The sequence below is a fragment of the Bos grunniens genome, chromosome 25 (assembly GCF_055505025.1).
Source record: "Bos grunniens cultivar Pamir isolate PY7600 chromosome 25, Bosgru_T2T1.0, whole genome shotgun sequence".
Taxonomy (NCBI): Eukaryota; Metazoa; Chordata; class Mammalia; order Artiodactyla; family Bovidae; genus Bos; species Bos grunniens.
Genome location: NC_141189.1, coordinates 5,287,708 through 5,312,567, shown reverse-complemented (window position 1 = coordinate 5,312,567; position 24,860 = coordinate 5,287,708). Strand labels below are relative to the sequence as shown.

General features: G+C 51.7%; 1 long non-coding RNA gene across 1 annotated transcript; it reads right to left on the bottom strand.

The window, feature by feature from the left end:
• Positions 1-14,559: 14,559 nt before the first annotated feature.
• Positions 14,560-23,258, bottom strand: LOC147344791 (uncharacterized). The gene is made up of 2 exons (XR_015155008.1): positions 23,106-23,258; positions 14,560-15,032 (listed from the first exon to the last, which is right to left on the bottom strand). It is a non-coding gene; the product is annotated as an uncharacterized LOC147344791 (long non-coding RNA).
• Positions 23,259-24,860: the final 1,602 nt, after the last annotated feature.

Genomic DNA, 24,860 nt, shown 5'->3' with positions numbered 1-24,860 from the left:
CTGCCCTCTTCTCCTTTTGCCCTCAGTCTTTCCCAGCATCAGGGTCTTTTCCAGTGAGTCGGCTCTTCACATCAGGTGGCCAAAGTATTGGAGCTTCAACTTTAGCATTAGCCCTTCCAATGTATATTGCGGGTTGATTTCCTTTAGGATTGACTGGTTGGATCTCCTTGCAGTCCAAGGGACTCTCAAGAGTCTTGTCCAACACCACAGTTCAAAAGCATCAATTCTTCGGCGCTCAGCTTTCTTCATGGTCCAACTCTCATATTTGCACGTGACTACTGGATAAACCAGTAGTCAGTGCCCCAGCCCAGAGAACACAAAAGCCTGGATTTATCCCATCCAGCAAAGCTTCTTGCCCCAGTGGAACATTCTGCATCTGCATTATTCAGCACACTGGCCACGTGTGGCTACTGGACACTTGAAATGCCAGATCGTGTGACCAAGGAGCTGAACTTTTCATTTTTAAATTTCAGGTGTTATTAGTTCATTTAAATTTTAGAAGAGCTACTTGATATAGTTATTGGAAAACTCTTAAGAATGCTTGGGACAACTTGGACATTTGAATCTCCTTTTTCTCAACTGCAAAGTTTATGGAGTCTAAATACAGACCAAGAATTTCTAATGAAAATTTAGGTCTGAATTGAGATATGCAGTGAGTATAAAATGTTTTGTTGATCATTTTTATATTGATTATATGTTGAGGTGATAAATGTTTTGGATAGATTGAGTTAAAGAAAATGTACTATTAAAATTCGTCTCTTCTGTTGCATTTTGCTGTTTTCACAGGGCTCCTGGAGAATTCAGACCACCTGTGTGGTTTGCACAATGGCTCTGGTGGCAATATTGATGACTCAGCCTCAGCCAGGCTCTGGGCACAGAGGTGATGAGGTCTCAGCACTGTGGGGGAGAGAGAAAAATAAACAAGCAGGAAAATAGCAGGAAAGAAGAATGTTCTGAAGAGACCTTACATATGCTTGGAACCTATGTGTCTCCAACCCGAGCAACTGTACACGGCAGACTTGCTGGGGGCCCTGGACACTGCTCCCTAAAGCAAAAGCGGGACAATCAACAGCCAAGGCCCCATGAAGTCCTGACACCAAGGCCTCAGTGCCCTCATTTTCAGAACAAAAATCAAACCCCAAGTCTAACAGCAAGATCTCCATTTGTAGTCTCAGCTCCTTTGGAAAACACGGACAATGTATGTATTAATAAGACAGCGGGTGGAGAATACCATCCCCTGCCTCCCAACTCCCCTCCTGACCTGGCCCTGCCCACGACTGTCACCACAATGATGCATACGGGCCTATGTTGCAGCAGGTGGTCCCACTCTTTATAATGGGACGGCCCTTTGCTGACGTCAAAAAAATCCACGTAATAGCCAAGGATGGCGGCTGTGCTCCAAGCATCTGTGGGTTCAGACACCGTAGAGAACAAAGAGTGACTGTGAATTAATTCAGGCACATTTTAAAAATAATTTGAAAGTTATTTGTTGCAGCATTTACATACACTTGAGAATTAATCCCTGGTGGGGACACTTTCTCTGTACCAGCTGCAGAATGGTGGTGTGGATTCGGGAAGCCTGGTGGTAAGCCCTGGGCTCAGGTGAGGGGAGGGAGCCGTGAGCCAGAGGGAAGCCGGAAGGGGCCCAGGATACCTTTGGGACCCCCCAGGTCTTAAGTGCTGACGCCTCAGCTTGGATTCAGGAGGCATTTTTTTCTGCCCAAGGACCCCAGGAGGAAGGAATTTTCCTGGGACGTGTGTTACCTGAAGGAGAAGCTGGGCCCAAGACTCAGGGTCCATGGGGCTGGACAAGCTGTGTCCAGACACGCTCTCTGTAGAAGCCACGGGTGAGTCAGTGATGCTGAGCCAAGGCCTCGGGGAGGAGCCTTTGAGTGCTCCTCATGTCTTGGGTTGGGGTCCCTAGAAGCCGGCTCTGAGACAAGAATTTGAGGACAAAGTGGTTTATTGGGAGGGAAAGTGACGGGATGGGAAAATGAGATGCGGGGATTAATCCTATGGGGGGACCCCAGGACCCCATCAGAGCCCAGTGCTGTCTCCTGGAGTATTTACACACTGTGTTAGTTACCTATTACTGCAGAAAAAAGATCAGCCCAACTCCTAACAGTTTCAAACAACGAACATTTACCGTCGTGCTCTCTGTACTCGGGGAATTCAGGAGCGACGCAGTCAGTGGTTCTGGCTTAGGGTCTCTTAGGGGGTTGCAGTTAAAATATTGGCAGCAGAGTTCGGCTGGGGCAAGAGGGTGTGTCCCTAAAGTGGCCCCAAATGGCTTGTGAGTCAGTGCTCTGTCACCTGGCTCCAGTCTCGGCAGAGCACTGGAGCGCAAAGGAAATAGGAGTCTCTGCCCAGGAATCCAGGAAGGCTTCTCAGAGGAGGTGGCCATGGAGAGAGGGTTTCCAAGGGAAGAAGGTGCTCCCACCAGGGAGACACAATTCTTCAACTGGTTGACTTCAGAGACTGTGACAGGTGCTGCGGCCAAGGGGAGCACAGCAACGGGGGTGAGCGATGTCCCATGGCCACATGGCCCGAGGGGGCTGAGAGCGCAGACTGTCCCGACAGTGACGTTGGTTTGTTGCTATCCTGCGTTGAGCTTTGTTCTGAGGCTCCCTGTACATGGTCTCACTTAACGTTTTGTTGTTGTGTTTTAGTCGCTCAGCTGTGTCCAACTCTTTTGCAACCCCGTGGACTGTGCCCATCAGGTCCCTCTGTTCATGAGATTTTCCAGGCAAAGATACTGGAGTGGGTTGCTATTTTCTTCTCCAGGGGATCTTCCCGACCCAAGGATCAAACTCATGTCTCCTGCTTGGCAGGCGGATGCTTTATCACTGTGTCGCCTGGGAAGTCACACTTGGCGTTTACACCCACTCTAAGACAAGCAACGTTACTATCACCCCGCAGTTTACAAAAGGGGAAACCGAGGCACAGGAAGGTTAAGTGGCTTGCATACAAGTTCAAGTTCATTATGGTTGCCGACAGTGGGGGTGTGGGGGAAGGAATAGTTAGGGAGTTAGGGAAGGTCATGTACACTCTGCTGTATTTAAAATGGATAACTAACAAGGATCTGTTCTATAGCACAGGGAACTCTGCTCAACGTTACGTGGCAGCCTGGACGGGAGGGAGGTTTGGGGGAGAATGGATACATGTGTATACTTGTGTGGCTGAAGCCCTTTGGCGTTCACCTGAAACTACCTCGACGTTGTTCATCGGCTATACCCAATACATAAATAAAAAGTTTGAAGTTTGGAAAAAAAAAAAAAAAAACAAGTTTAAGTTCAGCCTTTCCTTGGCTGAGAGAAAAACAAGTGCGAAGACCCTGAGGCAGGAATGACCTTGGGGGTTAAAGAGAATTTCAAATAAGTAGGTCGATTCTGGTTCTAGGTCAGGCTCTGGGGGTGGGTGGGGGCCGGTGTGGGGGATGGGCTAAGCTGTTCCCGGGAGCGGCTCAGCCCACAGACCTCAGACAGAGGCAAAAGCCTCTGATTCCCTCCCCAGATCCAGCCCCACGTGGGGAGGCTGATTTCCCAAGAGCCAGCTGCGTCGTATCTGTTTGGATTTGCCATTAGGACTCTTTTACTTCTAATTTAATTTTTCCTTTGTGTCTCTCTCCGAGTGACTGAACTCCGAGTCATTTCTAAAGAAAACGTGCCAGAGGTAAAAACCAGTGGATTTTAAATGAAAATCGAGAGCTGCATACAGACACTTGGCAGCCTCCAAGGCCAGCCAGCAAGCCTGTCTGGCCCAGGGCAGTGCATACAGTCGGTGCTGAATGTATGCTGAGTGTCCATGAATGATGTGACTGGATAGGACGCTCTGTCTGGTCCCTCACAGACCTTCCTATTGCAAAGGAGCATTGGGCAGAGGGAGGCCAGGCCCTGGAGGTTTCAGGACACAGGACGCACGCCACAGTGAGTCAGGACGAGCTTCGGGCCAGCTCTCCATCAGGCCCAGTCCGTCTCTGCAGCAGCACCTGGTGCCTCCCACCCAATCTGAATCTCTGGAGCACCTGTCAGGCCCCTCCTGCTCGGGACACAGGGGTTGCGGCTGCTGCCTCCACACAGCCCCGGGATGTGTCCACGTTACGGCCCCAGCCAGGATGGTCTTGGGTGGCCCAGGGCTCATCAGTCTCGTCCACTCTCCCTCTCTTGGTCCCTTTGAGGGGCTCTTTGAGGCCATCGGGCCAGATAAGCCAGGGCCGGAGCAGGAATTCTGTCTGCCTGGTCTTCTTACTCCCTGGTCCTCCCCACAGGACCCCAGGGGCTGCCCTGGTTGCAGCCCCCCGCTCCTGAGTGAAGCCGGTTCCTCCGCTGCTTCCTGCGTGCTGCACGTGAGCGTCAGAGCAGAAATGAGACGCTCCCACAGCGGGATCGGCAGCCTCCAGCTTTCTTTTCATCTTTCTCCTGTTTATTCAAAAACAGAAGAAGCAAACACAAACACAGGAAGTGGGGGTCAGGGTAGGGCTGGGGAGGGTTCTGGCTCCAGTGGGGAGAAGGGTGGGCTGGGCGTGCATCTGGGTGATTCCAGCTCTGCGATGCTCCCAGGTAGGCCTCTCACGTGGCCCCAGGACCTCGAGGGTCACACCCTTGCTCTGCTGACTCCCTGCTGTGGCTCCCCGACAGGCTTCAAAGGAAGACAGGGTAGCAGTTTTCACCCTCCTCCGCCTCAGGCCTCTTCAAGTAAGACACCAAGCTGCCTCGTCAGGGACACTTCAGAATATATTTCAGTGTAATTTGGGACAGTTCAGTAATTTTCCAGAAGTACATTAACTAAGCCCTCTGCCTGCCTTTCATGTAAATATTGTTTTCCCATTATAATAATTATCATGATATTTATCATGCATTAAATACGTACGTATTCCAGGCTCTGCTGTCCTGGAACGGAGGTGTTGCTATTGTCCTCATTTTCCAAATGAATAAACAGAAGTTCAAATGAATCCTCTGTGCAAGGTCATGTTCTAAGTGAGGTTGCCAGATCTGCCCATCTCTGGCAGACAGTGAGGATCGAAAGCCCAAAGCCACTCACAACACCCTTTCCCTTGTCTTCTTTTTCTGCTGCTGCCTAGCCGCTTCAGTCATGTCCAGCTCTTTGCAACCCCATGGACTGTAGCCCACCAGGCTGCAGTCCGTGGCATTCTCCAGGCAAGAATACTGGGGTGGGTTGCCATGCCTTTCTCCAGGGGATCTTACCAACCCAGGGATCAAATCCACGTCTCATATGTCTCCTGCATTGGCAGGAGGGTTCTTTACCACTAGAGCCACCTGGGAAGCCGTATCATCAGGTATGAGAAGCAAAAGGGCCCAAGAGAGGGGCCCACACGACAAGGTCATGTGACCCACTGCTGCCTGTTCTTCCATCAAAATACCTGACGAGCACAGTGGGACGGAAAGAACAAGCATCACCCGTTTGGCCATCGGAAGGTGAGGGACCAGGTGCACCTCCCCCCGGCTCCCCAGGAAGTGCTCGGTGTGGACAGATGCCAACACCAGCTTTGGACCTCACGACACCAGATGTCACCGAGCTCTGCCCCCATTTAACAGATGAGAACACTGAGGCCCAGAGATGCCAAGTCTCAACCAAGTCACATGGCTGCTTAGGCAGTCAGAGTGGGTTTTCAAACCCAGGGCTGCTGAACACAAAGCATATTCTTCTAGTAGGTGGCTTAAGGTCGGCGGCGGGCTGGACCGCTGACAGGGGGATTCCAACCTAGCGATCCAGGAGGCTGGCAGCATTCTGGGGGAAATGGATCAAAAGGGATCTGGACAAGGGTTTGGAACAATGACTTAGGCTTGAGTCTGACACCCCAGGGTGGTCTCCAGCCCGCCTTAGTCCTGGGAAACAGAAAGAAACCCGAAGTATATGGTTGCACAGAACCAGCCCGGACTTCAGAAACCCACCTGCAGGGGACAGACAGATTCGGGTGCTCAGCGAATCCCGCGTGCCTGACATTCCTTCTCCAGCCTGTTATCCAAACGCCTGGCCCGTTTCCCTTGGTACCTTTGCATTAAAATATTGTCTGCATATGGTGGGGAAATGAATGTCCCTCTTTCTTTTTGGAGCTTTAATGACTTAATATGCAACAAAAGGAGAATTTTTCTCCTGGGAGACACTAACAGATGCTGCTATTTGAATCCGGGCTGTGCGTTCCCTTCCAGCTGCCGAGCCCGAATAATGTGGACGCCACACTCCAGTGTCAGAGCAGAGTCAGGACGTGGCTCAGCCTCGCAGTGGGGACTTTGAATCCAATCTGGGCTCTTTGTTTAAGGGAAGGAGATTTGAGCTTCTGTCAGGTGTTCCTGGTTTCCTCCCAAATTGAAAGGACAATAGAATCAACGGGGATGCCCGCTCAGAACAGCCGTCTTGGGGACTCCTCGGCCGGCTGGAGAAAGCTCCAGATAAACAGACTTCCCAGTTCCCGCCTGCTCCCCGCGACAGCCTTCCTCCTGGCCTCACCTCTGTTCAGATGGTATTGTTTGCAGCTGCTCTCCCCTGAGTTCTTCCCATGACGCATGAGCAAATATTCAGCTGCAGAGAGGAGATCTGGTTGTCAAGTGACAACGAAGGCTTAGAAATGAGCTGATCTAAGATTTCAAATCCTCTTCTGAGTGACCTGGGCCGAGTTCCTGTATTGAGCTGGTGATGCAGACGTTTTAACATCCGGAGCCTTGTTGACCTTGGAGGGATGGCCCAACCAGTTCTTAGAGATGGTAGAGGACTCACCCTTTACTTCTATATGCAAACCAACCCATCCAGAGCTCATACTCTCAACCCCTCCTCTGTGAGGCTCTCACACTCTGGCCCAGAATCCACCTGCCCTCATCACCCCAGGACCAGGTGCCAGGCAAGTAGGAACAGCCCTATTGCTTCAGAGCCACTGGAATTATCCACATTAGCCCATCCTAAGCCTGCCTCCCTGTGGAAACCACCCAAAGGTCCTTGCTCATGGTGTTCCCTCACTCCCTCTGCTGCCTGGCTGACCTTGGTTCTCCCCATGTGGCCCTGCAGAGCATGCCCCCTCCTCTCAGAAACTTCGTGTGACAAGCTCTCTTTTCTTTTTTTTTAAATTTGGCTGCTCTGGGTCTCAGTTACAGCATGCAGGATCTACTTCCCTGACCAGGGATTGAACCTGGGCTCCATGCGTTGGGAACATGGAGTCTTGGCCGCTGGACCACCAGGGAAGCTCCCAAACTATCTTTCCAATGGCAGTCATCGCTGCTGGTCTCACCATATCTGAATAATAATATAGTGTTAGTTGCTCAGTCGTGTCCAACTCTGCGACCCCATGGACTGTAGCCCGCCAGGCTCCTCTGTCCATGGAATTCTCCAGGCAAGAACACTGGCGTGGTTAGCCATTCCCCTCTCCAGGGGATCTTCCTGACCCACGGATCAAACCTGGGTCTCCCGTACTGTAGGCAGTTTCTTTACCATCTGAACCACTGGGGGATCCCAATTTTAAAATAGTTCCTTAGCTATCTGGGCCTTAATTTCCTCATCTTTAAAATGGGGATAAAAATAGTATTTGCTGACTAGAGTCGTATTTAGGATCAGCGTTAATGACTGTAAATGCTAACCACACAGTCCAGCACATAGTAAGTGCTCATTAAATGTTAGTGATGATGATAACAGCTAATAGTACATTGGCTGGGGGATTATTGTGGAAATAGCATGATTCTGAGGTCACAGGTTCAATTCCTGACTCTAACACTCCTTAGCGGGATGACCAGACCTCAACCTTTGGGGCTTCAGTTTTCTCACAGGGAAAGTGGGGATGAGGACCATCAACTGCACAATATTAGTGAGAGGATGAGATCACCTAAAGTGTCTGCTGAATGCTGGCACCAAGGCCCGCTCATAAAAGCAAGTGCTGTGCTGGAAACAGAGTATGTTTTCGGCAAATACAAAAGAACAGGTTTCAAGTCCAAAATATTGGCTGAGAGTTTATTTTGATCTCATTCCCCAAGGGGGAGAGTTGATCTTTCTTTCATCCCTGGGCCTGATTTTTGCCACTTGGGATTTCTGAAAGCCAGCCTCTTGAGGGATGCGATAACTCATGCTTCCCACCACCCGGTGGTTATAAAAAGCTCTCACCTTCCAGAAGAGTGACTCAGGGTGTTAGCTCTAGAAGCACTGGAAAGTCAAAGTGTTAGCCGCTCAGTCGTGTCCTACTCTTTGTGACCCCCTGGATTGCAGCCCGCCAGCCTCTTTTGTCCATAGGATTCTCCAGGCAAGAATACCGGAGTGGGTTGCCATCCCTTCTCTGGGGGATCATCCCAACCCAGGGATCGAACATGGGCCTCCTGCATTGCAGGCAGATTACCGTCTGAGCCATGGGTTCAAATCCTGTCTCTGACACTCTGAAGGTGCCAGGTGGAGAAGGTGACTTTATCTCACTGTGCCTTGGTTTGCCCATCTGTAAAACGGGCTCTGGGGAGGCCAAGAAGTTCCAACCTTACGAAGTGCCCAGCGCAGCGCTGTCCTGTCACAGGCCCTGGTGTGTGTGGGTCAGCACCTCCTCTGGCCTTCTTGCGGTTCCCCAGAGACTCAGAGCTCAGAGCGCTGGTGGGGGTCAAGCAATGTTCAGCTTCCTGCTTCCCAAGTGAAACTGCAGGACCTAGGGGTACTTAATCTGGAAGAGAAAAGGCTCCCAAACGAACATTTACTGAGCACCTTGTTGTTGTTTAATTGCTAAGTAATGTCCGACTCTTCTATGACCCCACGGAATGTAGCCCACCAGGCTCTGCTCTCCATGGGATTTCCCAAGCAAGAATACCGGAGTGGGTAGCCATTTTCTTCTCCAGGGAATCTTCTCGACCTAGGGATCGAACCCGCATCTCCTGCATTGGCTCATTACCACTGAGCCACCAGTGAAGTCCTTGTGGACCTACGATGTGCTAATTGCTGCTCTGGGTGCTGCATTTCAAACAGATGAGCCCAGTTTCTACTCACATGGAGATGACAACCCATCAGAGGAGACAGATGATAAAGAAACAAGTAAAACCCACAAAAGCATCACCTAAGGATAAGAGCTCTGGCTTCTAAGAGAAAGTGATATGGAGGGGACAGTGTGAGATGAGAAAGGAGGGGGACCAAGACTGAGGCTGCCATCCCAGATGACCAGGATCCGAGTCTGATTCCTATTCTCAGCCTGTTTGGGAAGCAGGGCAGGATCATGTCCACCCTCCCTGCGGGGGCCTCCAGCCAGGTCGGAGTGGAGGAGCCCAGGAGGCCCCCAGGAGAGTGCGAGAAGCCCCTCAGAGCTGTTTTAATTGAAAGATGGCTTCTTCCCTGTGTTCTCTGTAGGCAGCGGGGGCTTTGAATTAAACATGAGCTGTGATTTATTTATCAAGTCTTTGAAAAAGTCTCTCTCCGACTGTGACTCGGCACAGCCCTCCAGTTAACCCTTCCTGGCCTCTGATCAGGGGCACTGAGAGCCTCCCCATCAGATCCATCTGCAGAGAGGCATGGGGGCGGAGGGGAGGGGGTGATGCTGACTCACTCGGGAGGAGGGAAGAGGAGGCTGAAGAGGGCATCAAGCTGCCAGCTACTCGCTTTGATCAGCCCTCGGATCTCCACCGCTCCCTGGGTGCCGGAGCCTGACTCCACAGACTTACCCCACCCTCCGAGTGGACTGACTTCTTGATCACGATTCTTCACTCCCCTGTAGCAGAAATGCACTCCCAAACCTTTGCCAGGGTCTAGGGGCAGACAGAGTGGGCTTCCCGCCTACTAGCTGTGGGCATGGCCAAGGGCAGGCTAATGTAGGAGCTGTACAGAGATCCCTAATGTGCTTGTGCAGCTTGGCCTGCCTTCTCAGGCCCCTGCCTTTCATGGAAAGAACATGCCCTGGGCAGCTGCAGCCCCTCAGCCCGGGCCACAGAAGGGAATATGAGATGTGAGTGAAGACCTGCTGAGCTGTGAGAATAAATGACTGTTCTGTAAGCCACTGAAACCTGGGGTTGTTTGTTACCAGCCTCAACATGGCGATATCTGACTAATACACTCAGCCTCCATTGGAAGGCACCAGTGGATCCGAGAGCTGGAGGAGATGTTCAGGTATCATCGCCCCATCAGCAATGGCCTTGCTTCCTGTCTGCTTTGCTGTGGTTCTAGAAGCTACAGTTCCCTGCCCTTGCCCATCAGGCCTGGAGGTGGTGACCGCTTCCCACTTTCGGGAGTCTGTGTGTGTATCACCCTTCCTGGTTGATTCCTCAGTCCCGCCTCTACCTCTGTACACAGCCCCTCATTCGAAAATGCCAGGAAAGCACACCCGTGTCATTGCAGCATTATTCACAGTAGCCAAGACGTGGACGCAACCCACGTATCCATCAACAGATGAACGGATAAGCAAAATGTGGTCTGCTCACACAATGGAATATTAAGCAGCCTTAAAAGGAAGGAATTTGTGGCACATGCGGCTGAATCTTGAAGACATCACGGTAAAAAAAATAAAGCAGTCACACACACACAAATCGAATACTGTATGATCCCACTCATAGGATGTCCCTAGAGTAGTCAGATTCATAGAGACGAAAGGTAGAATGGCCGCCAGGGGCTGAGATGAGGGAGAATGGGGAGCAGTGTTTAACGGGCATGGAGTTTCCATTTCAGAAGATGAAAAGAGTTCTGGAGATGATGGTAGTGATGGTTGTACAATGTCAAGACTATTTATTTATTAAAAAAACTCTTTTTGGTCGCATGGTGTGGCATGTGGGATCTTAGTTCTATGACCAAGGATCGAACCGGGGACCCTGGCATTGAAAGTGCCAAGTCCTAACCCCTGGGCCACCAGGGAATTTCCCATTTTGACTGTATTCGATATCACGGAACCGTTGGCTTAAAAATGGTTAAGATGATACATTTTATGTTGTGCATATTTTGCCACAATAAAAAAATTAGAAAAAAAAAAAACTCCCAGAGGAGGGTGTGCCTCGTTCCCATGCTGACCCTGAGTGATCTCTGGGGTGTGTCCTCTTTCATCTCCAGTCTCCATCTCCTGCCCCACCTGAGGTCAGGTCTCAGGGCCAGAAGCTGAAAGGGACCATGTGAGACTCCAGGCTCAAGCAGGACTCTTCAGGGCCTGGGGACCAGCCCAGAGCATCACCCTCATGCATCCTTCCAGACGCTGGTACCCAGCCACTCGGGGAGCTGAGCTGTAGCCATGACGATCTGCTGGTACAGCAGGTGACACTGGTCACCCAGTGAATGACTCCGCCCCAAGGAGCCCAAGAGTCAGTCCTAAGGCCCCCGTCTCAAGTGGTGAGAAGAAAGATGTGAACTTGACCCTGTGAACTTGAACCTGTGAGAGGTTCTGGGATGCCCTCATTGATGGGGGACTTCGGGTTACTCCTGTTCACCATCCTTGTGGGCTGCCATGACCCATGGCCTGGGAATCACAGACCTGCTGGGTCCCATCGGTGGGAACATTTGAAATAAAGGATCATATGAGTCAGAGCTCTTTAAGTGGTCAGTCAGAGCGCTTAAGCTCTTTAAGCTCTTCACTTATACTTCCTTAAACTAAAAGGGTCTTTAATGTGAGAGTGAAAGCATTATTCACTCGGTCATGTCCGATTCTTTACAACCCCTTGGACTGTAGCCTGCCAGGCTCCACTGACCATGGGATTCTCCAGGCAAGAACACTGGAGTGGGTTGCCATTTCCTTCTCCAGGGGATCTTCCAGACCCAGGAAATCGAACCTGAGTCTCCTGCATTACAGGCAGATTCTTTACCATCTGAGCCACCAGAGAAGCCCCCAAAAGGGTCTTTATTAACTCAGAAAACTGAAAAGTGCTGAGGAGGTGGGCTTCGAAGTTGGGCTCAATTCAGCTGTTTGACCACACCAAGGACCCGGATTCTTCTGTCTCTCTGCTCTGTCTTGGGCTTCACCCAAGGCTGGCTTCCCTCTAAATGGGGAGTCGGGCAGCCAGGGAACTTGGTGGGATGTGGGGGTGGGAGCATAGCCCTGCAGCTGAGAGGTGGTTATTCCCTAAGTTCTCACTTCTGTGTTGACTGCCTCCCCCTGGAATATCAGCCCTGTGAGAATGGGCACCGTCCAGCTGCCCCAGTACCTGGGGGTGGGGGTGTGGGGAGTTAGGGGCAGACAGCAGGGGCTCAAGAAACATGGTGGAAGGGCAGCATCTGGGGGTCTCGCTTGAAGGCAGAGGAGTGTGAGAGCCAGTGGGGGGTCCTGACCATCGCCGCTCCTCCCGGGCGTGCGGTGACGATCACCCAGGTCCTCCTGTCCTGTTCCCTGGCCCAGCATTGCCCAGGGAGGGCCAGATGGCTCCCAGGAGAGGCGAGGCATGGTTGGGCAACTTGATTAACTTGCCTAATGAACTCTGAATTCTTTCCATTTTTTTTCCCCATGACAACTGTACTGTCTCCCTAAGACTCCTCGTGCGCGGGGACGTAGGTGTAACAGGAAAGTGTGTCTGCACACGGCCGACGAGAAACGGAGTGGTGTGGGGGGGGAGGCAGAGGCGGGGGAGGGGCTACATTGGGAGGCCGACGTGGGCCCAGCCACAAATCCTGGGCGCCGGAACAAGTGGAGAGGGAGCAGCGTTGCCATGTTGAGCAAATAAAAACACACAAGGCCCAGTTAAATCCAAATTCAGATAAACAACAAAGTATTTTTTTAGTAAGAGTCTAGCACATGCCGTTACAGCCATTCATCCGGTAAGGCAACAAGGCAGGGAAGGGGCTCGCTGAAAAGCAGCAGAAGGGCACCCTAGCCCTGGTCCCCTGGACAGAGGTCACCGGTGACCCCTCTAGAGTCTTCCCACAGAGGGTCACTAGTGTCCCAGCGGCAGAGGAGGGCCAGGGTGCCTACCCTCTGGCTAAGGATGTCCCCTGGGGTGGGCTGGGCGTCACCTGGGTACCCACCTGTTACATTCCTGGGGCTGCAAGAACAAAGCATCTTCAAAACTGGGTGGATTAAAACAACAGGCATTTGTTCTCTCAGGGCTGGAGGCCAGAAGGCCACAGGCAGGATGCTGCTGGGGCCACACTCCCCCTCCAGAGTCTGATGGAGCATCCTCCCCAGGCCTCTTCCGGCTTCTGGGGGCCCCCCGGCAGCCCTCGGTGTCCTCCGATTGTGGATGCATCACTCTGATCTCTACCTCTGCCATCACCTCCCTTCTCCTCTGTGTCTCTGTATGTCCTCTCTTCTTCTAATTAGATGCCAAGCAGGGCTTCCCTGGTGGCTCAGTGGTAAAGAATCTGCCTGCCAATGCAGGAGACACGGGTTCGGTCCCTGGTCTGGGAAGATCCCACCTGCCACGGGGCAACTCAGCCTGTGCACCATGACTGCTGAAGCCCGTGCGCCCTAGAGCCCGTGCTCCACAAGAGAAGCCACTGCAATGGGAAGCCACACACACATCCAAGAGCAGGCCCCGCTCTCTGCAGCTAGAGAAAAGCCCACGCAGCCATGAAGATCCAGCACAGCCAAAAATCAAAACAAAACAAGAGACGCCTGTCACCGGATGGAGGGCCACCCTGATCCCGTGTGATCTCATCTCAACTGATCACACCTGCGAAGACGCTTCGTCTATGGTCACACGCTGAGCCTCCAGGTGGGCGTGAATTTGTTGGGGGGGTGGTATGCCTTCCAGTGCGGGTCTCTCTCTCCTTTCAGAAACACGCTGAATGCTTTTCCCCAGGACTCTACCCTCCACCTGCTCTTTCTGTGACCAGCAGCTCCTGCTCTGTTCCTCTGCTCTCCTGACCTCTCACCCAGGAGCGCCCCTCAGGACCCAGGGCCCCACCTCGACTCCCTTCAGTGCAGCCTCCATGCCTGGATCTCCCACGTTCCTAACCACAGCCTGACTGTCTCCCAACCTCTGGGCACCTGCAGGCACACCTGCACACACCTGCGCACACCTGCACACGCCTCCACTTGATGCCACGCACACCTCCGTCTTCACGGCCGACACTTGACCACATCACCACCCCCCCTCCTTGGTGCTCCGTCTCAGCCGATGGCATCGCTTCGCCGTCCCCCGAGTTCCCGCCCGAACCTGAGTCATCCTCACGCCCTCCTCCTCTCGCACCCACAGCCGATCTGCCGGGAAACCCTGTCGGTTCTACTTTCAGAATCGATCCAGCATCCAAGCCCTCCTCACCACCCCCACTGCCGCCTCCCTGGGCTCAGCCACCGTCACTTCCCTCCTGAGTCGGTAGGACAGGCTCCTTGTCCTCCCTGTCCCCACGGCAGCCAGGACGGTCCCATGAACACCTGTCAGATGACACCAGGGTCTCCACCCTCCAGCAGCTTCCAGGACGCTGAATAGAATCCAGAGTCCTCACTGGGGTGTTCCAGAAGCTTCGGCCTTGGAGACCTCCCCCACTCCTGTCTCACCACCTCCCTCCTTCTGCCACACATGGGTTCTTCCTACTCTCTGTTCTCACTGCAGGGTCTTGGCACCTGCTGCTCTATTTATATATATCCTGTTGGTTGTCTCTCTAGAGAACCCTGATTAGTACAATTACCATCTGACAATTTTACTATATCTATGATAGATGGATAGATAGATGGATATTGCATACATATTATCATGTAACACATTTACTAGAATATGAACTCCATCGTAGCAGAAATTTCTTGGTTTGTTTTTTTTTTTTACTCCACCGTGTGGCTTGTGAGATCTTAGTTCCCTGACCAGGAATCAAACCTGCGCCCCCTGCATTGGAAGCATGGGGTCTTCGCCACTGGATGGCCAGAGAAGTCCAGGGATTTCTTTAAATTTTCTGAAATAGTGCCTGGCACATTGTAGGTGCTCCACAGTGTTGGTTAAAGTCATCATTATTGTCTTATTCTGCCCAGACTGTCATGACAGAACACCCAAGACTGCTGCGCTTAAACAGAAACTGACTTCTCCCAGTTCTGGACGCTGGAAGTCCAAGATCAAAGTGCTGGCCACGAGGTTTCATCCTGAGGCTTCTCTTGGCTTGCAGATGGCTGCCTTCTCACCATGTCCTCATATGGCAAAGGGAGAGAGCGCTGGTGTCTGTTCTTCTCTTTCCTTTAAAAAAAATTTTTTATTGAAATATAGTTGATTCACAATGTTTCAGGAGAACAGCAAAGTGATTTGGTTATACATACATAATCTTTTTCAGATTCTTTTCCATTATAAGTCATTAGAAGATATTGACTACACTGTTCCTCTTTTTTAAAGACTTTTTTTTTTTAATGTGGACCATTTTTTAAAGTCTTTATTGAATTTGTTACAATATTGCTTTTGATTTTTTATGTCTTGTGTTTTTTGGCCGAGAGGCAGGTGAGACCTTTGCTCCCCAACCAAGGATGGAAATTGTACCCATTGCATTATAAGATGAAGTCTTAGTCACTGGGACTGCCAGGGAGGACCCTGTTCCTTTTATTATTTTTTTAAAGAGATATTTATTTTTATTTACTTATTTGGCTGCACCGGGTCCCAGATACAGCACACAGGATGTTTAGTAGTGGCATGCTGGGTCTTTTAGCTGTGGCACGTAGGATCCAGTTCCCCGACCAGGGATTGAACCCAGGGGGCCTGCATTGGGAGCTCGGAGTCTTAGCCACTGGACTACCAGGGAAGTCTCCCTGTTCCTCTTCTTATAAGACAGCAATCTTATCAGATTAGGGCCCCACAGCCCATTGACCCTCCTCAAGACCTCATCTCCAAACACACTGAGGTCCATGCAGCACAAGCTTTATTCAGTAGCCAAAGTGTGGAGAAGGGGAACTTCGCGCACAGATCAACTTCCTGCCCACTTGGCGATGGGGATTTAATTTTAAAGAGTAGAGACAAGGGAGGGGGAGCGAGATTCATAGTAAGGAGGCACAGACAGTCTGTGGGGCAGGGGCAGGGCTTTCCGAGGGAGTGGGGTGCCCCCTCTTTTTGTCCTTGTTTGGTCTCCACTGTCTGGTCTGTCGTTCAATACACAGTGTGAGACTCAAGGTCTGTTGGAGGTCAGATTCGCCCCCACCTTGGTCCGTTTGGATCCGCCTGGATTTTTTTGTTTGTCTCTCTCTATTGCTTCCTTTCTTACGTCTGGACCCCACAACCTAAAGATTTATGCTAATTCCTGCTAAAAGTGGGGGTTGTTGAGTTTTGAGCAAAGACCTAGGACAGCACTGGCCACATTTCTGAGCTCTGATTCCCCATAAACAGAGGCGCTGGGGCAGGCAGCACTGCTGGGAATGGCGGGGCTGATGCTGCTGCCTGGGTGTGGACAGATCAGCCACCTGTGGGGGGCACTTAGGGAGACCAGCCAAGCCCGTTAGACGCCGAAGCCCAGCATCCTTCCCAGGGGGCTTCAGAGACCCCATCCTCATGCCATTGCACAGTGGGTCCAGGGCAGCATGAGTGGCACAGTCCCTGAGGCCCTTTCCTGCCCCTCCTCAGTAAGGAAGTGACCTCAGGACAGAGGGCGGTCAGGGGGTCGGCCAGCCTCCTTCCTAGACCCCATGACTTCCATGACTTCCTAGACTTCCATGATCCCAGGAGGCCCCTTCCCCCCAAAAAGAAAGCAGCCCCTGGCTATGTCTGGGGCAAGGCCAAAGAAAGCAGGTCCATGCTCAGGTCACAGTCACTCCTGGGGCCCTGGTGACGCCTGTAGGCAGAGTCTCTGTCCCACCCACACAGGACAAGGCCAGCTCCTCAGAGACAACAGAAGCCTGATGACATGCTTTCGGCCTCCAGCGTGCCCAGCACCCAGCAGGGTTCCTCTAGTTGGCTTAGGACAGCCAGGGCCCAGCCCTGGGGGCAGGTGTGGCCTCCCCTGCCTGACACAGTGGAGAAGGGGGTTAAAGAATGCTGGGGGCCAGAGGATCCAGCACACTCTGAATTGCTGTGCAGATGCAGGGGAGAATCAGTGTTCAGGGACACTTCCTGGAGGAGGCAGAAAGCAGCAGGGTCTGAGGATGAGCTGACTTTAGAGTTTAGAGAGATGGGGAAGAAAGGACATTCACTTGGGGCCACAGCCTGAGCAGGCCCTAACATCTTGGGACCTTACCAGGACCTTCTCTGGGGCTTAGCACACAGCAAGCACTTAATAGCTGCACAGCTGGCAATTGTACCCACAGTAGCCAGATGGCAGACCAGTAGCGCCTTCATTCTTCTTGCTAAGTCACACTGCTTCCCCCACTTTTACCAGCGATCGCCCACATTTACCCAATAGAAAAGCCTGGAAACTCAGTGGGCTCAAAGAAAGGCTGTTAAAATGTTCATGTTGATGCTGGAAACATGATTGACATTCCAGCAGATGTGGTGTTTGTCTCCTTTTTTCCTTTGCTTCCCTGCTAACTGGGGTTTAATATTTGCTGTCCCCGCCACTCATTTGGGGGTGATTATGAGTCTATGTGCTAATTCGATTCAGTCCTGTCCAACTCTTTGCAGCCCCTTTGTAGCCCGCCAGGCTCCTCTGTCCATGGGATTCTCCAGGCAAGAATACTGGAGTGGGTAGCCATGCCCTCTGTCAGGGGATCTTCTCAACCCAGGGATTGAACCTGCATCTCTTCTGTCTCTTGCATCGGTAGGCAGGTTCTTTACCACTAGCGCCAATGGAAATGGAAATGGGGCAGCTTCTCTTGTGACTTAAAGGCAACATGGCCTGGGTCTGAAATTGTAGCTGGAAAAGCTGATCCCAGGTACCCTCAGAGGTCATGCTGGTCCTTGTCCCTGTCTCAAAATGTAACAGCCACTCCATCGGGCCTGGCAGGCGCTCTTCAGGGAAGTATGACCTCTTCCCTTCTTCATTCACTTTCTGCAGACACTTACATGAGAACCTGCTAGGTGCTGCAGGGGGCTGGGCTCTGGGGAAGGCAGAATGAATAATACAGACCTGCTTCCTCCTTCTTCAGGAGCTTCCAGTCCCAGGGGAGACAATAGTGATCAAGTCATCAATCAGTCAATCAAAAACAAGCAATCAATATGTCGCTATATCACTTCATGGCAAATAGACGGGGAAACAATGGAAACAGTGACAGACTTTACTTTCTTGGGCTCCATAATCATTGCAGATGGTGATTGCACCCATGAAATTAGAAGATGCTTGCTTCTTGGATGAAAAGCTATGACCAACTTTTTAGCATATTAAAAAGCAGAGACATTACTTTGCCAACAAAGGTCCATCTAGTTAAAGCTATGGTTTTTCCAGTAGTCATGTATGGATGTGACAGTTGGATCATAAAGAAAGCTGAGTGCTGAAGAATTGATGCTTTTGAACTGTGGTGATGGAGAAGACTCTTGAGAGTCCCTTGGACTGCAAGGAGATCCAACCAGTCCATCCTAAAGGAAATCAGTCCTGAATATTCATTGGAAGCACTGATGCTGAAGCTGAAACTCCAATACTTTGGCCACCTGATGGAAAGAACTGACTGATTGGAAAAGACTCTGATGCTAGGTAAGATTGAGGGCAGGAGGAGAAGGGGGGGCAACAGAGGATGAGATGGTTGGATGGCATCACCGACTCAATGGACATGCGTTTGAGCAAGGTCTGGGAACTGGTGATGCACAGGGAAGCCTGGCGTGCTGCAGTCCATGGGTTGCAAAAAATCAGACATGACTGAGTGACTGAACTGACTGACATGAGGGAATGGTGCAGAGCAGTCTGCTCTGGAGAAGGCAAAACAAAGTCGAACTTAGAAAGCATGGAGCATTTGAGACGGGGTCCAGGAGAGCCTCTCTGGGGCCATGTTATTTGAGCGGAGTCTCAGGCAATGGGAGGGCGTTGGTGCATGGAGAGAATCTCATTCCAGGCTCTTGGCATCTCCCTGGCGCTTCGATGATCATTGAATTCATTCCTGGGCCCCAAGGAGGGTGAATGAAGCGGCAGGAACACAGGCGAGTAATGAGATGCTCAGGAAACTGCAGGCAAGGCGGCTGCTGCCTGAGGCTTGGCACAGACTCACATCAGAAAGCAGCGGTAAGAGACCAAGCAGGGCCGGCTCGTCACGGCCAGAGCTCACACGGCGACCAGGGCTGTCTGCAACTTCAGAGAGTGTCTCCAGGGACAAGAAGGTCCAGGGCATCCCCTGCACCCCAGCCTGACTCCCTGCTCCACAGAGCGCCCTCTGGGCTTCGGCCACTTTGGGAGAAGAAAGGGGCGGGGATGGTCCACGTGGCTTCTCAGCCATAACTGACCCAGGCTGCCTGATCCTACCTGATCTCTGACTCCTGCTCTGCGTCCTCACTCCCGGCCCTTGATCTGGTGGTCAAGTCTCCTGGCCTGGCCCCAGGGAGTTGTGCCTTCATTGGGCCTGGAGCCCCAGGTGTGGGTCTGGTCTTTCCTTCCTGCCTAAGTCTCCAGCCTAAGTCATTAGGCTTCTCCAGCCTGAGACGCTCCCGGTTCTGGGTTTGCACCCTGCATAATGACTGGACTGCCCCCACATACTGAGGAGTCACTAGGTCCCAGTACCACCTTTTCCTGGGGTGCAGCCAACCTTGAAGGTGGCCCCTGGGAACTCCACCTCCTGTGTGCGCCGTCTTGAGCAGACCCCGCCCACATGTGGCACCAAGGTTGGTCTGTGGGACCCGTAGAAGACAGCAGATGTTTCTGAGATTAGATTACAGAAGATCCGAGGTGCTCTCGGAATAATTGTGGGAAGTCAGCTGCCCTGTCTAGAGCGACCCACCTGGTACAGACTGAGGCCACCTGCCCATAGCCGCGTGAGGAAAGGAGGTCTTCCAGTCCAGCGGGGCCTTCAGAGACTGCAGCCCGGCCAACATCCCAGCCGTCACTTCACAAAGGATCCTGAACGAGAACCACCTAGCTAAGCCACTCCCGCATTCCTGACCCATGGAGACCCTGAGATAATAAAGTTTGCTGTCTTCAGCCGCTCAGTTTGCGAGGAATTTGTCACGCGACAAGGGATGACTAACGCTCATCTCAGCTCTTCCAATCCTCAGAGCAAGTCTACGCTGTGTAGTGATGGCTGTCTCATTATACAGGCAGGAAACGGCTGCTCCAACATGTCAAATCACTGGCCCCCAGTCTCTCAGAGAAGTTGTGTAGAGGAGTAACCTTGGGCATTTGCATCCATTGTAACCAGACCTCTGGATTTCTATCCACTTCACATGTTCCCACTCAGCGCGTATGTTCTCAGCTGACGGCTTTACTCCTCAAAATAAGCCCTGGGGAAATACTACCATTTGCAGCAACATGGATGCAACTAGAGAGTATCATCTAACCGAAGTAAGTCAGACAGAGAAAGACAAATACCACAGGATATCACTTATACGTGGAATCTAAAATGTAGCTCGACAACCCTGAACATTCACTGGAAGGACTGATGCTGAAGCTGAAGCTCCAATACTTTGGCCACCTGATGCAAAGAGCCGACTCATTGGAAAAGACCCTGATGCTGGGAAAGATTGAAGGCAAGAGGAGAAGGGGACGACAGAGGATGAGATGGTTGGATGGTATCACCGACTCGATGGACAGGAGTTTGAGCAAGCTCTGGGAGTTGGTGATGGACAGGGAATGCCTGGTGTGCTGCAGTCCATGGGGTCTTAAATAGTCGGACACAACTTAGTGACTGAACAACAACAAACAGAAACAGCCTCATCGATGCAGAGAACAGACTTGTGGTTGAAAAAGGGGAGGGAGGAAGGAGAGGGATGGACTCGGAGTTTGGGGTTGGAAGATGCAAATTATTACATTTATTTATTTATTATTTTAAAAATATTTATTTGGCTGCATTGGGTCTTAGTTGCAGCACTGAGAATTTTTAATCTGCAACTGTAGCACTTGGGATTTCTTCTTTTTTTTTTTTTTTAAGTTGTGGCATGTGGGATCTAATTTCCTGACCAGGGCTTGAACCTGGGCCCTTTGCTTTGGGAGCTCAGAGTCTTAGTCACTGGACCCCCTGGGAAGTCCCTGAAAACTATTACAATTAAAATGGGTAAACAACAAGGTCCTACCGTACAGCACAGTAAACCGTACTCGATACCCTGTGATCAACCAGAAAGGAAAAGAATATAAAAAAGGAATGTACATACCCGTATAACTGGGTCACTTTGCTGGACAGCAGAGATTGGCACAACAATGCTTATCACTATACTTCAAAAAAAAAGTCCTGGGGTGCTTATTTTATAATCACCCCTATTTTATGGATGAGCAAACTAAGGCTCAAAGAACCCTGCCTCACTCAGGATCCACAGCTGAGGTGGAGGGATTCTCAGAACTCAGTCCGCTGGGGTCACTGGAAGCTGCCTAGGGGTGGCACTTTTCAGAGCAGGGGTCAACCCTGGGGCTGGAAGTGGGGCCTGTGTGACTTCAGGCTCTCTTTCCCCTACTCAGGGCTGTGGGGTCCCTCCTCCACCTCTCCCACCCCTCAGCCAGCAAAGGGCTCAAAGCATGGCATGATGGGGACTACAGGACTGAGGTTTCGAGAAGCTGTTTACTCTAGGTCTTGAATTTTAAAGAGTTTAAAGTCCAACTTGGACCCTCAGCTCCCGGGATGCCTGTAACCATGGCAGCAGCTCATGAACAATAGCAAATATTTGCTGATTGAGAGAGAGAGAGAGAGAGAGAGAGAGGTAGGGAGGGAAACAGGAAACAGGGCTTTGTCCTGGGTGTCTGCAGATGGCCTGGGGGCTGTCCCCAGGGGGCACACGGATGCTTCCAGTAATAACTCCTCTACTGAGGGGGGCACATTCCCCATCTCTGGCCCAGGCCCTGGGTTTCTGCCTGAAACATGCCTTCAGGACAGCATGTCCAGGGCCAGATTCTGGGTGGACCTCTGCACTAATAAGTTCCTTCTTTTTCTCGAGCCTCAGTTTTTTTCATCTGTAAAATGGGAATAACAGACTTGTCTGCCTTTTTAGAGAAAGTCAGGTAGCTTATCTAAAGGTCAGCTGCCTTGGAGCATCATCATGAGGAACTGTTGTAAAGACCACCCCCTCAATTGGATTCCAGATTGAAGAGATGTCAGGAGCTCCAGGCCACCGTCCAGGTGGCCCAGAGAGGAGCAGTGGCTTGCTCAAGGACACACAGCAAGAGCAGCTGGACCCAGAAGCCAGCCACCCAGGCCTGCTGTCGTCAGGCCAGGAGGCCCTCCCCGACCAGCTGTCACCAGCTGAGAGGTTGTGAACAATGGCTGTCGGGTGCTTCTGTGCGGACAAGCTTGGGGCTTAACTGGAATCTGGGTCAGGGCCTGGACAGTGTCTCAGCAGAGAGAAGCCAGGGAAGCAGACTCTGAGCTGCTGAGAAGGGGTTCAGCGTTCCCTGCAGAAGCCTGAGGAAGGAATCAGGGCTCTCGCCACAGGCCAGCCCCCTCACCTGGGCTTTCCAGGTCAGCCGCTTCATGTACACACCTTGATTTGTAAATAGGCCAATATTTTAAATTACATTCTAGTGAAAAAAAAAAAAAAAAGATTGGCCTCCTGGTGGCTCAGCAGTAAAGAATTCACCTGCCAAGAAGGAGACATGGGTTCGATCCCTGGGTTGGAAAGATGCCCTGGAGAAGGAAATGGCTCCCACTCCAGTATTCTTGCCTAGAGAATCCCACAGGCAGAGGAGCCTGGTGTGCTACAGTCCATGGCGTTGCAAAGAGCCGGGCATGACTTAGCAACAAAACAACAAACAAAAAAACAAACAAAAAGGTTACATCATATTATTAAGAGAAGAAAGTGTACAGACCAAGCACACAGAAGGTACTGAAGGCCTGGAATTGAATCTTAGCTGTTTTAGAAATTTGGGGCCTCAGTCTCCCCACAGGTAAGCAGGGCCCCCACCTTGCCCAAGCTGGGAGACAGTCTGAATGTTCTCAGGAGACACTGCTCTGAAAGTTTCCTCAGAGCCCTCTCCACTCTGCCTCCTCTCTCATCTGGAAGCAAGAATATATTTATTTATTCCATTTTCCTATTTCTTGCACTGGAAACTCCTAAAATAGAGCAGGAGGTGCGGCTATGAGGAGAGGTCCCTGGGCTCCGAAAGCTCCTGTCTGAGGGACCACAGGCACATGGCACTCTGTCCACGAGGTTGGGGGTGAGGGCGGGTGGAGGTGGGGGTGTTTCCTGAGCGCACCCCGCCACACCCACGCTGCGCAGACCTGTCCTGGGTCCAGGAGGATGGGATCTTTTTGATTGCAAACTATGGTTAAGCCTTACCTCGATTCTTCTGCTTTGCCAGAGGCCCTGGCTTCTAACGGGTGGCTTGGGAACCAGCGCTGCTGCCCTGGGGAAAATGACGGCTGCGTCTGCAGCAACCGTGTGGCCCTCGGTCCCCCGGGGTAGAAAGACAAAGCCGGCTGGGAAGGAACTGGGCGTGCCCTTGTCTCCAGGGGGCGTGGTCAACCTCCGGGGGCGTGGCTGACCCCAGGGGACCACCCCGCTCCAACCGAAGGCCTACAGGCCAGTTCAAAACAGCAGAGACTCCAAGGGCTCATAGTGCCTGTTCCCAAAGGAAGGACTTCGGAGAGCTCCCCCCAAGTCAGATCCATTGCCCTTTTGGGGGCAGACAGATACCACTCAGTCATTCCACTGTCCCTAGACAGGGATGCCTGGCCTGCTGTAGTCCATGGGGTCGCAAAGAGTCAGACAGGACTTAGTGACAGAACAACAAGAGACAGGCAGGAACCCAGGCGCCCTGCCTTGGGAGGAGGCCTGCCTAAGGAGTCTTAGGCACTGGACCACCAGCTGCTGCTGCTGCTAAGTCGCTTCGTCGTGTCCGACTCTGTGCGACCCCAGAGACGGCAGCCCACCAGGCTCCCCCGTCCCTGGGATTCTCCAGGCAAGAACACTGGAGTGGGTTGCCATTTCCTTCTCCAATGCATGAAAGTGAAAAGTGAAAGTGAAGTCGCTCAGTCATGTCTGACTCTTAGCGACCCCATGGACTGCAGCCCACCAGGCTCCTCCGTCCATGGGGTTTTCCAGGCAAGAGAACTAGAGTGGGGTGCCATCGCCTTCTCTGGACCACCAGGGAAGTTCCTGAACAAACATTTCTTAAATAGAGCCGTTGGTTGTTGGTACGCAATTTATGATGACTTTTTAAACTGTGCCTATGTATTACATGTCTGTTATATATATGGTATCTGATGATAAATAGACTTCAAAGAAAGTAAATGCAGTATTTCTTGCCAGTCCTGAGTCTTGCCAAGACACAGACCCTTCATGACCCACGCCACTCCCTTAAGCACAGAAAGCCAGGGTTTGGGGTGCATTATTCCCGCAGGACCTGGTCTCTGGTATATGATGAGTGACAAGGAAATGTCAATCTACCCACAAGCTTTAGTCTTCTGTGTTTTATTTCTGCTTGAACAAGGTTTTAAAATGTGCTCATGAATATTTGCACTGACAGCGACAGAGACCAGGACTGCTGCTTTGTAGAGAGAAGTAAAACCCTCCGGTAAATTTGCCTAGTGCTTCCTGAAGAAAACAATGGGAAGCCAGCAGCCTGTCAAGGCCAAAGTCACATAACCAAACACGCACAGTCCTGGCCTTGACAGGCTGCCTTGTTATGTTGAAGTCCCCAGTAACGATTAAATCGCTTCCGTGTGACTGAGCAACACCAACCTCAGGCAGTCAACTGGTGGTTCTCTGAGCCATCGAGGTTGAGGTCAATGGCCGCGTTGGTTCGTTCACAGCTGAATGTGGAGCAAGGAATCATGAAGGAAGAAGACCCCCATGGAAAATGCCCAGCCCCCAGCACTGACCACCTACAGCCTTTTTTTTTCTTTTCCGGCTGTGCCAAGTCTCAGCTGTGGCAGGGGATCTTTGATCTTTGTTGCAGCATGCGGGATCTTTGGTTGTGGCAGAGCTCAGTGTTCTGGAAGGAGTACTTTGGTCCCATGTTCTGGGTTCAGAGCTTCTCCAACTGCAGGAAGGAAATTATCTGACTCAGCAGGGGTTCAAAGCCCTGATGCA